The sequence below is a fragment of the Megalobrama amblycephala genome, linkage group LG13 (assembly GCF_018812025.1).
Source record: "Megalobrama amblycephala isolate DHTTF-2021 linkage group LG13, ASM1881202v1, whole genome shotgun sequence".
Lineage (NCBI taxonomy): Eukaryota > Metazoa > Chordata > Actinopteri > Cypriniformes > Xenocyprididae > Megalobrama > Megalobrama amblycephala.
Genome location: NC_063056.1, coordinates 6,085,164 through 6,097,398, shown reverse-complemented (window position 1 = coordinate 6,097,398; position 12,235 = coordinate 6,085,164). Strand labels below are relative to the sequence as shown.

Sequence of the window (12,235 nt, the reverse complement as noted above, 5' to 3'; positions counted from 1 at the left end):
AAAATAAAACATCATAAAACACTTTAGTATTAAAAAAAAAAACATTTCTATAATAATTAATAGTAATGATTTGTGCTTCCCTCCTGCAGTCATTAAGTTCTATTACCTGATTCTCAAATATACTCACTATATTCATTTTTTAGGCCTCGAGATCAAACGCAGATCAGTGAAAGCATTTTTTTCAACTGTTCAACTCCTGTAGAGAGAATCAGAGCTCATCTCTGAAGATTGCTCCCTTGGACATAGCAAAAAAAAACATCCCACAAAGACAAGCACATTCTCAGGATGGTTCACTTCAAACTCAATAAAACGGTTACTGGCCAATAACAAAAGGTATTTATTTACTGTGTATCAAAAAGTGCACATGAGTTTGAGAGTTATTTCATTTGAACTACCCATATATCAGTTTAAATGTATTGAAACCACAATACTGTCACATCAGAAAGCCGTTTTCAAACATTTGTTTTCCCACTTTTTGAATAATATATATCATGTTTTGATGAGGTGTAATTCATGATGATGTCCATTTCTCTACACAGAAAGGAGACAAAAAAGTTAGTGACAGTGTGTGTTAACTTTCTCTCTCCTGTCCAGGATTAATGATCTGGGAATGTGCCAAAACTTACAGACAATGAGTCTGGCCAGGACTGAGCTTCCTGTGTTCAGAGTAAATCACATTTAGACCCAGCAAATTAACACACACACACACACACACACACACGTTTGTTTCATATGTTTTCCATGCTTTATGGGTACATTCTATAGTCATAATGATTTTTATACTGTACAAACTGTATATTATATCCCCTAACCCTAACCCTATACCCATCACAGAAAAATTATATTTTATTAGGGCTGTAACGATATGCGATATGAAACCGAAATCGCGATACGCAGGTCCACGAACCTGTATCGCGATGTGAGAAGGCAGAATCGCGACACACCCCTTCCAACTCCCAGAGTTATCCTTCCTGTCCAGATCCAATGCTACCACATTTTTAAATTACTATAAGTATTAGGGGTGTAACGATTTATCGTAAATGGTGTGTCTCAATCAGCTCTCTAGTTCAGTAAGTGTTTCGGGCACACATTGAATCTTGCAAGCAGGTTTAAACGTTTCTCATGTCAGTCTCTTGCATGGTCGCGTGAGAAACGTCGTGGCTTTCTTTCACCGCAGTGCACAGCAACGGCTGTGCTCACAGAAAAGCAAAAGACGCTTGCGATGCTTTGCTTTAAGAAGTTCTGTGGGGCCGTTCACATATTGCGTCTTTTCCGCGTGCAAGTCAGTTATTATTTTCAAATGTAGCTGCGCGGCAGGCGCGCTCATAAAGGGATCAACGCGGTCGCGACGCGCGTGCAATTCTCAACTTCTCAGAATGCCGCAAGCGCACCGCATGTCGTGTGACAAGAATCAACCGATCAGCTATGGCCTTTCCATAACAAAACATCAAAAGCTCAGCCGAACAGCTGATCATAGCTGTACATGGTGGTTTTTATATCTTATCTCCATCAATATATCTCGTAGTAAAACTAATGCAAGGGCTAGAAATCATTTATCCTTTGCAGAAACATCCTGATCCTCTTAGAGAGCTCAGTTCATGGTTGCATAGCAACGACCGACGCCACGGGAGCGCAAGCGCCTTGGAAAGAAGGAGAAGCGGTGCGGCCGCGCCTTCCACTCGTTTTTAGACGCGATATGTGAACGGCCCCTATTCATAATTCTAAGTTCATGTTAAATTTAAAAAAAATTTTCAGTGACAGACAGCCCTATTCAACTGTTAATTTGAATACAGAAGGTTTTTATTAAAATTTTATATTTATTTATTTTATTGAAATGTGATCTTGTATGTACAACAAGGAAAATTATTGAAATTTGTTCATGTTTTTTTAATAAATCTTGTTTGAATTTCAGTTTCATTTTGTTCAAAATATCGTGATACGTATCGTATCGTGAACTCCGTATCGAGATACGTATCGTATCGTGACCTGAGCGTATCGTTACACCCCTATATTTTATATATAATTACATTTTAGACAAGTCAAGTTGTGATACTGAACAGGACCACATGGAGATGCCAAAAAAACCTAAACCAACCGCATTTACCTGCATATATACTAAAGTACACAGCAACATGCACAGGACAAATCCAAACATTATCCTGAATGTGTGTGAAAACAATGTGAATGTACTGAAATGTGTCTGTGCATAAATACAATGTGCGATCAGTGCGTTGAGAGAGAGCGCTCATACATGATTTGTTTGCCCATCACTATAACAGACTCACGCGTGCTTAATGTACGACTCCTATACGTCACCGCAATCATCTTTACTTTGATTGCAGTCCTCATCCATCAAAACTTTCATAGCAAGAAGCTGGTTTGCTTCATCCAGCCGAGAAACATAGTTTTCATATCATCTGGCCATACAGCGGTGGGATGTTTCGACGTTCTGTTCAGACAGGAACAGCGTGATGCGGGAGGGCTTGCGCTCTTCAATGACACAATATGACAGAGAGTTTGTGTTTTAAAGCAAAACAGACACTGGAATTAATAATTCTCTCTGCCATCTCCGATATAATCAGCATGGACTTTAAGATCATCTAACTATGTGACGTAAATTACGTTATGACGCAATTTCACCTGCTTCTGTAATTTTTTGCATTAAATATGCGTTAAACAGTCTGCAAACGTCTGGGGACTGAGGAGACAAGTTGCTCAAGTTTAGGAATAGGAATGTTGTCCCATTCTTGTCTAATACAGGCTTCTAGTTGCTCAACTGTCTTAGGTCTTCTTTGTCGCATCTTCCTCTTTATGATGCGCCAAATGTTTTCTGTGGGTGAAAGATCTGGACTGCAGGCTGGCCATTTCAGTACCCGGATCCTTCTTCTACACAGCCATGATGTTGTAATTGATGCAGTATGTGGCCTGGCATTGTCATGTTGGAAAATCAAGGTCTTCCCTGAAAGAGACGACATCTGGATGGGAGCATATGTTATTCTAGAACTTGGATATACCTTTCAGCATTGATGGTGCCTTTCCAGATGTGTAAGCTGCCCATGCCACACGCACTCATGCAACCCCATACCATCAGAGATGCAGGCTTCTGAACTGAGCACTGATAACAACTTGGGTTGTCCTTGTCCTCTTTAGTCCGGATGACATGGCGTCCCAGTTTTCCAAAAAGAACTTCAAATTTTGATTCGTCTGACCACAGAACAGTTTTCCACTTTGCCACAGTCCATTTTAAATGAGCCTTGGCCCAGAGAAAACGCCTGCGCTTCTGGATCATGTTTAGATATGGCTTCTTTTTTGACCTATAGAGTTTTATCCGGCAACGGCGAATGGCACAGTGGATTGTGTTCACCGACAATGTTTTCTGGAAGTATTCCTGAGCCCATGTTGTGATTTCCATTACAGTAGCATTCCTGTATGTGATGCAGTGCCGTCTAAGGGCCCGAAGATCACGGGCATCCAGTATGGTTTTCCGGCCTTGACCCTTACGGACAGAGATTGTTCCAGATTCTCTGAATCTTTGGATGATATTATGATAACTTCAAATAGTTAAGTTAAAAATAATTAATAGAAAATACAAACCCGATTCCAAAAAAGTTGGGATATATAATATGTATATATATAATACATAACTATAAATGACAATAAATTAAGTCCACAAGCACATATAAAAAGACAAGCACATACGGTTTAGGATACACAATTTTGGTTATATTTTGGTTTAGTCAACTGTTATACTGTATATCCCTCATTTTACTTTAACCATGTGTATTTATTAGTTTTATGCACCCATAATATGCTCTCAATGCTCTGGAACGATCCTTACAGTCCTTCTGCAACTAGCTACATATCCCTTATTATACAGCAGGAAACATCCAGGTGTGTTCATTACAATATCAGCAGACAACTGGATTCTGGTGTGAGCAGTCTCAGAAGATATGCTCATTAATATTACGTTATTTAGGAAAACATCATCTGCAACTTTTTGAAGAAAGAAAATGCTTAGAGATCCCAATTGCCTACTACACCAATTGGCTGAGACGCCACATACATGAACACAGCAGCAGCAGCAGCACAGACTCTCAGTGATCGTTCTGAAGCTGTAAGCATGAGGAAATCTGATCTATGGTACAACATGAACACAAGTAGTCAGAAGTAAACATGACACTAAAGAGACGGCAGCCCAACGGACAGGCCTTTACACAACCACTGCAAACAACAGAACCGCTCCAAGACCATTCAATGCTGCTCCACCTCTAACTCAGGACAATTATGCAGGATTTCACTTTCACATACTGGTGAAAAAAAAGGCTCTGAGCATTAATGTGATACCTGCTAAAAGGACAACAGTAGCAAACGCTGCATACTTGAAGATCTCTGCAGAATCTTATTGGTAATATTACTAACTTCTTAATAATATTCTTTTTTCAAGAGAAAATTACTCTGCACTATCCACAGACTGAAAGCTTAAAAAAAAATGCATTATAAAGTCACAACTGAATCAGGAAAGAAAAAAAAAGAAAAAAAAAAAAAGAAAAAAAAAAAAAAAAAGTAAATCACAATAAGATGTTTCCCCTAAATCGTGCAGCTCTAACCAGCAGAACAAATGTGTAAATTAGTTAATCCATCTGTGCACACATTATCCTACTGATTTGAATGCAATAATTGATGTATAAATGGTTTTGAGAGTGATTAACTTAGAAATTCATTCTGCTTGCGTTTCAATAATGTGCAATGAATGAATGTAAGAATCCTCTATGTACGAGAGGAGCCACAGACACCAGTAGAAGTTGTTTGACTAGGTGTACTTGATCACAGAGAGGTACCATCAGTCTCTTGTGTCAGTGCCGTCCAAAAGCAGCACTACGGACGTCCTGAAAACATTCCATCCCTCTGAGGTCACCCAATTCCACAAACGCATCTAAACACTGCTGATCTGGTTGTTTGTGCTATGGACTCCATTGAGAGACCATGTCTATCTATGGACCGTGAACAGAAGTAGTGCTATTCAAACACACCCATATCTGAGCGGACGAGGCAATGGATGAACAGTAGAGAAATAACCATACACATACGTGTGTGTGTGTGTGTGTGTGTGTGTGTGTGTGTGTGTGTGTGTGTGTGTGTGTGTGTGTGTACTTGTCTACCTATCTAACAGGGGACCATGGTGTCATTACATATTCACCAACAATTTGGTCATTCTTTTTTTTTTATTTGTATATTGTGTATGTGTATGCCTATTGTGATCCCTGATGTCTGTGTGAACATTATATAATTATATTTACATATTATTATAAGTTACATAATGACTTCACTGCCAGTTCACTGTTCACACACACAGCTTCAGGCTATGGAGGTCCCCTGTTGGATAGGTAGACATCGTTCAGAGTTGCAGGTCCCCTCTTGGCATGTCTTTTAAAAAATTTTTAAAAAAATGCTTATTTTAAGTTATATAATGAAAAAAAACCTTAAAGGGTTTGTTCACCCAAAAATGAAAATTCTGTCATTTACTCACCCTAATGCCGTTCCATACCCGTAAGACCTTCGTTAATCTTCAGAACACAAATTAAGATATTTTTGTTGAAATCCAATGACTCCGTGAGGCCTCCATAGCCAGCAATGACATTTCCTCTGCGGCAAAAAAACCCCAAAATATTGACTTATATAATGATGGCCGATTTCAAAACACTGCTTCAAGAAGCATCGAAGCACAATGAATCAGCATGTTGAATCATGATTCAGATCGTGTCAAACAGCCAAACTGCTGAAATCACGTGACTTTGGCGCTCTGAACAGCTGATTCGACACGCTGATTCATTTATGCTCCAAAGCTTCCTGAAGCAGTGCTTTGAAATCGGCCATCACTATATAAGTCGTTATTTGTTTTTTTGGCGAACAAAAAATATTCTCATCGCTTTATAATATTAATATTGAACCACTGTATACTCACATGAACTGATTTAAATATGTTTTTAGTACCTTTATGGATCTTGAGAGAGGAAATTTCATTGCTGGCTATGCAGGCCTCACTGAGTCATCGGATTTCAACTAAAATATCTTAATTTGTGTTCTGAAGATTCATGAGGCTGAGTAATAAATGACAGAATTTTCATTTTTGGGTGAACAAACCCTTTAAAAGAAAATGTTGTATGTCATTTTTGTTTCTTCAAAATGACCAGAAACACTGGTCCCCTCTTGGCCAGTGTAGAGTGATAGTCCCGTTAGTAATATAGGCGTAGGCGTGTGTGTGTGCGTGCACACTGGGCACTGGGACCTTTTGCCTCAGGATCTCCTCTAATCACTTGTCATTGTTTTGGCCCATTGTTACTGTTCCAAATTCACCCACAAACACCTGACAGGATATCCATGTGTTTTCTCTTTTAGTGCTCTATTTTTTTGTTTATTTTTCCATTTAAAATTTACATCAGCATTTTTCTTTAAAGTCAGGATGAAATGGAAATTCACCCAATATATTTTCTAAAAGTGTGTTATCTTATGGTGAACAATTGATCCATCCACATGTTCATCTTTCTTTTGTGTGCAATGTTGCTTTTTGAGCATGAAAAAGGTCTGCAAAGCATATAAAGTCACTCCAGTGGGAGTTATTCTCTATATCAGTGTCAGTGTTTCTGAAGGGTGCATTTACCATATAACGACGTAACTTGCTGCTTCAAAACTATAGTACAATGAAATCTCTTGACAAACTAAAATATGTAAATGACATTTGTATACATTCGAAATAAAAGATACAGATTGTACTTAAAGTCAGCTTGCTTATTTTGCTCAAGATAATTTATAAAGTCCACGTCATAAAACAAGAAACTATGCTTCTAACCACAGCTGGTGATCTGTCATTTCAACCACACAAGTCATTTATTCCACTTCCACTTAAACCCCGCCCCTGCTAGCTCACATTCATCTGCATACACTTTTGAGTGCCACACCCACATCACCAATCAATGCATAGAACCACTGCACTACATTAATCCGTTACACTCGGAAGTACATAACAATACGGAAAAAGATCTGTCACTACTTCCTTTCATTGTGATTTCAAGACATTTTTTTTAAAGGGGTCATATTATCAAATCAAATTTTTAACATATTATTACAAAAAAACATTTTCACTGCAATCAAGCTGCAAAAGTGGCACATTCTCAATATTCTTCACCTTGTGACACCAATTTGCGGAACATTTAAGCTCAGTAGGTTTCTAAGAGTTCAAACCACTTAAAACACTATTAATGACAGTGACAGCCCTCACACACACATGTGTTGGGGAAACCCAGGCCATGAAAGACCATTTCTTCCTGTTGAGGAATGCTGGGAATGGAGGAAAGAGGAACACTCACAGGTTTCCTTTGTTTCGCATCTCACGTCAGCACCTCAAAACACAAACACAGAATCAGAGACGAGGTCAAGGGCAAGTTCCACATCAGCAGGGGCTTCGTTAGTTCGGACAGTGACGCACACAGACATCTGCAATGAAAATATAAAAAGGTTCCCCTCATGTTTTGCTGCTGTTATGGTGGAAACAGTCCACTAGAGGCTGTGCTCACACAGTCAAATGACAATGTGTTAGTCGTCTTTCAGTCTGAACATGTCAAATCCAAATCACCTCACTGATAAAGATGAACACAGAAGAAACAACAAATGACGTCAGTTACATTACTGATATCATCAAACTGTCTTTAGATGGCTAACTACGGATATCTAAATAAAGTTCTGAGTGAAAGTTCAAGTAATCCTGCCAACTACAGCTTATCTCAGCAGAAACAGCTGCTTATCTCACTTTTACAACAGTTCTTCTGGCATTGGTTCAGTCCACACACACAATAAAACCATCTATCAGAATAGAGTTCAAGATCTTCACCTCTGATGATTCATTACTCGACACACACAAGTTGATGCTACACCACAAAACCTTGTTCTTCTCTCAGATTGCACTACCATTCAAATGTGTTTGTAAGAAGTGAATGATTTTTTTTAGCAATTTTATTCAGCAATTTATTTGAGTCACAGGAAAAAAATATATAATATTATATATTTAAATGGGAAACTGTCACTGGTTGTCCAAGAAGATGATGAAGAGAGTAGCAGTAGTTAAAAAACAACAGATGAATCTATGCATCAGTGTGCATTGAACACAGACAACACCAGACAAGGAAATGAAGGGCTTATAAACACAAGATAATGAAATTGAATACAAACAGGTGTGATCTAATTAATAAATAACCAAGGAGACAAACAAGTGGCAGGACACTGAAAACTAGCTAGATAAAAGGCAGACACAACAAGAAACTGAATACAATGAAAATGAAACCAAAACCAAGTATAACTTTGACAGAAGGCTGGCTCCATCCCAGGAAAACGCATTTTCGTGCCATAAAAGTCCAACCGAGAAGGGAGGGCGGGGGTTTGGGAGGTGGACGAGAGGCCAATGAAGGAGGAAGCTCCAGTGGAAGGAACCAGGGTGGCAATGATGGCGAGAGGAGCCTGGGAGGCAAGAATAGGAGTAGTAGCCAGGTGCTGACGGAAGGAGGAGCCATGGTGGAGACTTGGCTGATGACACCCGGGGGACAACTGACAGAGATGGAGCTGATAGAAGAGGAGCCCTAGGTGCAGGTGGAGAACAGATGGAACCGGGCGAAAAAAAGATGGTCTTGGAGGCCAAGATGGAGCCACAGAAATGAGCATCCAAGGTGTGCTTGAGGAATGAGGCGAAGCTGAAGGGAAAGAGGAGCATAGTGGAGCTGAAGGGGTGGAGAGATGGAGCGCAGTGGATGGCTTGTAAGTCTGTGGTGCAGGTAGAGTGACGTCTGACCAAGGCGGAGCCAGAGGGACAAGGGAGCCCAGTAGAGCCGTAAGGACAATGGCATCTGGTGGAGCCAAGGGAGGGAAGGAGCCAAGGTGCAACTGAAAGATCGACAGACCGAGGTGGAGAGACTGGATCAGCTGAAGGCAAAGCTGGGCGATCCAATTACCTGGGTGATGCTGGAGCCCGGAAAACCTGAGGCTTACCTGAGGATGTTCATTCAGGTTTGTTTTGTGTTGTAACTAGTAAAGCGGAAGAGATGAACGGTTCACATGTGCTCTGAGTGAACTGAAGCGATACAGCAATCTATCACACCACAGAGCACCAGGAAAGATCGCGACAGCTTGAGAGACGTCTATGGTCTCACTCTAGTTTATGAAAAAGTAGCCCATTTTCGATTCTTTTGAGGTTTATTGTGCTTTTCACCTCGATCTCCCCGAGTTCTCTCAATCACACATTTTCCAAGACTTGCCCCATTCAACTTCTGATTGGCTAGCAATGTTAGTTTGTTTGAGAGTGAAAGCTGTGTTCCTCTCATCTCCCATTGGTAGGTGAACTTATGAGCTTGAACATAATAAAAACAAATGTTTTTTTTTTTTTTAAATGTAGGTCACTCATTTTTTTCCGCAGCCAAACACCGCACGCCGGAGATCCTTAAAAATTTAAGCCCTGATTTTACCATTAAATATATTCTGCTGCGACTAGATCCTGCTTCCTTTTCACCTTTGCTTCAACCCAGTAGTACAGAATAACAGACCGTGATACATGGATCTAGCAGCTGTTTGGATTCTCGTCCTCTCCCAGGGGGATTGTTCCCTCGAGGAGCACACAAAGAATTTCTTAGATCTGGCTCATCTTGTGCATTAGAAAGACGATAGTCCCTGTGCATTCTTGAGCAAGGTTTAATACAGAGACAAAGTCATGTCTGCCCGGCGACAGCCCTTGAGTGAGATTCCAGGGAATTCGTCAACTGGGTCATTTTCCAATGTGGATCCCCCTTCACCATCGGGGAGAGTGAGGAGGATCCTTCATGGTCAGAGGCCAGCCAGCCGCATTACTTGCTCATCACAGAAGAAATGCCTGAGCCCACTGTAGACACAGAGCCCAAGCCCGTCACAACGCCAAAGCCACAGCTGCACAATGCCTGTTTTATCGTCCTGCACAGAGCCTGTTTGTCGTCCAGAACCAAGTCAGTATTGTCAGGCTTACAACCAGGGTTAGATGTTATTCAACAATCACTTCCCTCTGATTTCAGGGATAAATTATGGGTTTAGGTTTAGGGGTGGAGATAGGACGAAATTTTCAGACAGGAATGTTTACTACATTCCGTCTTTAGTTTTGACGAACCTGCAATGTATTAAAGCAAGCAGTGTCTTCTTACTAGATCACAAAATAAAATTGTGCATTACCACCGTCTTTTGTTATATCATGCCTATTGCGGCTTTAATTGAGAAGAGATTGTCTGATGATTACGTAAAGGATGGGTGGCTTGATATTTCACATGAATCTAGTAAAGTTTATACTTTTGTATGAAATCTATGCAAACCAAAGATAAAATCAAAGAATTCAAGCACAAATTTAAAGGTGCAGTAAGTGGTATTTGAACTACGCTGTCGGACATTTATTGATATTTGAAATCAACCCAAACAAACACACCCCTCTCTTCATTGCTCCGCCTCCAAAACTCACACTCCAATTCTAACCACCCTGCTCCAAGTCGGACTCGAACTGCTGCCCGATCGCAGCAGGCATGCAAGGCGAATGCACTACCAATGACGCTAAACACTGCATTCTCTAGCGGTCGTCAGTGTGCGATAGTTTATCTGTAAAACTCTCAGTGTTACACATGCAATGAGAGTGGATGTCTGTTTATCACAGCTGATGTGCAACAAAATGCTTCACGAAAAATAAAGCGCAGTTGATGAACGAACGACAAGGAAGCACAAAAAAATGAACATACAGTACACAAGAGTAAATACAAAGTGTTTGTTGTTAGTCGCAAACAGCACAGCAGCTCCAGACAATCAAAACCCAGTGTTACTCACATAAGTGGGATCAAAGCAGTTTTCAGGCTTTCCCTCTTAGCTCTCTCCAGCGCTGGAAAGCTTTTCTAATATAAAGCGGGTCCTAAAGTGCTTGCCCAGGCATAAACCTTCATTCCAGTGATATTCTTTTAAGCTGTTTTGTATTGTGTCCCATTTCTCATTCTGCAGTTTTTTTTTCTTATTTTCAAATCTCCCTCATGCTCATTCTCTCTCCTCGACTGTTATACACCCCCTAATGCTAATTGGTTAGACGTTTGTTGTTGGACTCGGCCCGACTAACTTTCAAACTGTGGATTTGAAATATCACTGAGTCCCCCTTTAAGACCGCACATACAAGTTCGTAATAGCCATTTTAAATGGATTAATTATCCTGCTTTACTGCACTCTATATCAAATGTCTATTTGTGTTTTAATTACAATGATGAATCTGTGTTTCCCGCATTAATTACATAGATTAATCTGTCATGCCACGATTTCATATTGAACCTAAATCACATTAATGATGTCTTTTGCACCATTGCTTTGGCAAAGCATCTGTCAATCGAACAGAAAACAAAATCATGACATAGCTTAGTGCGCTTTTCACACGGCAAAAGTTATGATTTATTTAAATGTGTATATAGCAGCTCATAATTTACGTTTCAGAGCAGCTCCATTCACAGTAAATGCTGGGAACTCCATCACTGCATGTGCTGTGAGTTTAATGTACTTTTTGACTACTCCAGTATATTCAATTTAACTTCCATACATTTTGTTCTTGCGATGATTTTACATTTGTTTTAATTTTGCACTTCACCAACACTGTTCGTGAGCAGCCAATAAAGACCATAGGATGGCATTATTCAAATTTGTTACAAATCTATGCAGCTTTGTGCAGGAAGTAAGGCTGGAATTACTGACAACTCGACTTAGGCAGTTCAGAATCTGTTCTTTCTTTTGGGAGACAATAACTCAAATTATTTGCAATTTGATCTTTGAAACTTTGCAGACATTTTACATTCACAAACGGCTACATTACACACTACATGAAAGATAATATCTGAAATGGCATAATATGGGTTTTTGTTGGCATGATAGAGTTAAATGATTTTACAGAGGGGCTTTTGGATATCTAATTTTATCATATGGGAGCACTTTTTTTTTTTTTTTTTGATAAATGATATATTAACAAACCACACTGAAACTGTAAAGAAATCCACTGAAAGCAAGTCTTGAAGAACACAAGTGCAGTTTTATTTACTATTGTCACAAGACTTGGTGTGGCGTGGCATGGCATAAAACATGGAACAAGGAACTCACCCACAGTGGTTCACGGACAATACTAGACCAAGAACATGAGGGCTTAAATACACAAGGACTAATC

At 39.9% G+C, this 12,235-nt stretch overlaps 1 protein-coding gene across 2 annotated transcripts in view; it reads right to left on the bottom strand.

The window, feature by feature from the left end:
- The window catches only part of plecb (plectin b), a 168,421-nt gene that overhangs the window by 131,783 nt on the left and 24,403 nt on the right, over nucleotides 1-12,235 (bottom strand). The gene's annotated exons all lie outside the window — the stretch shown is intronic.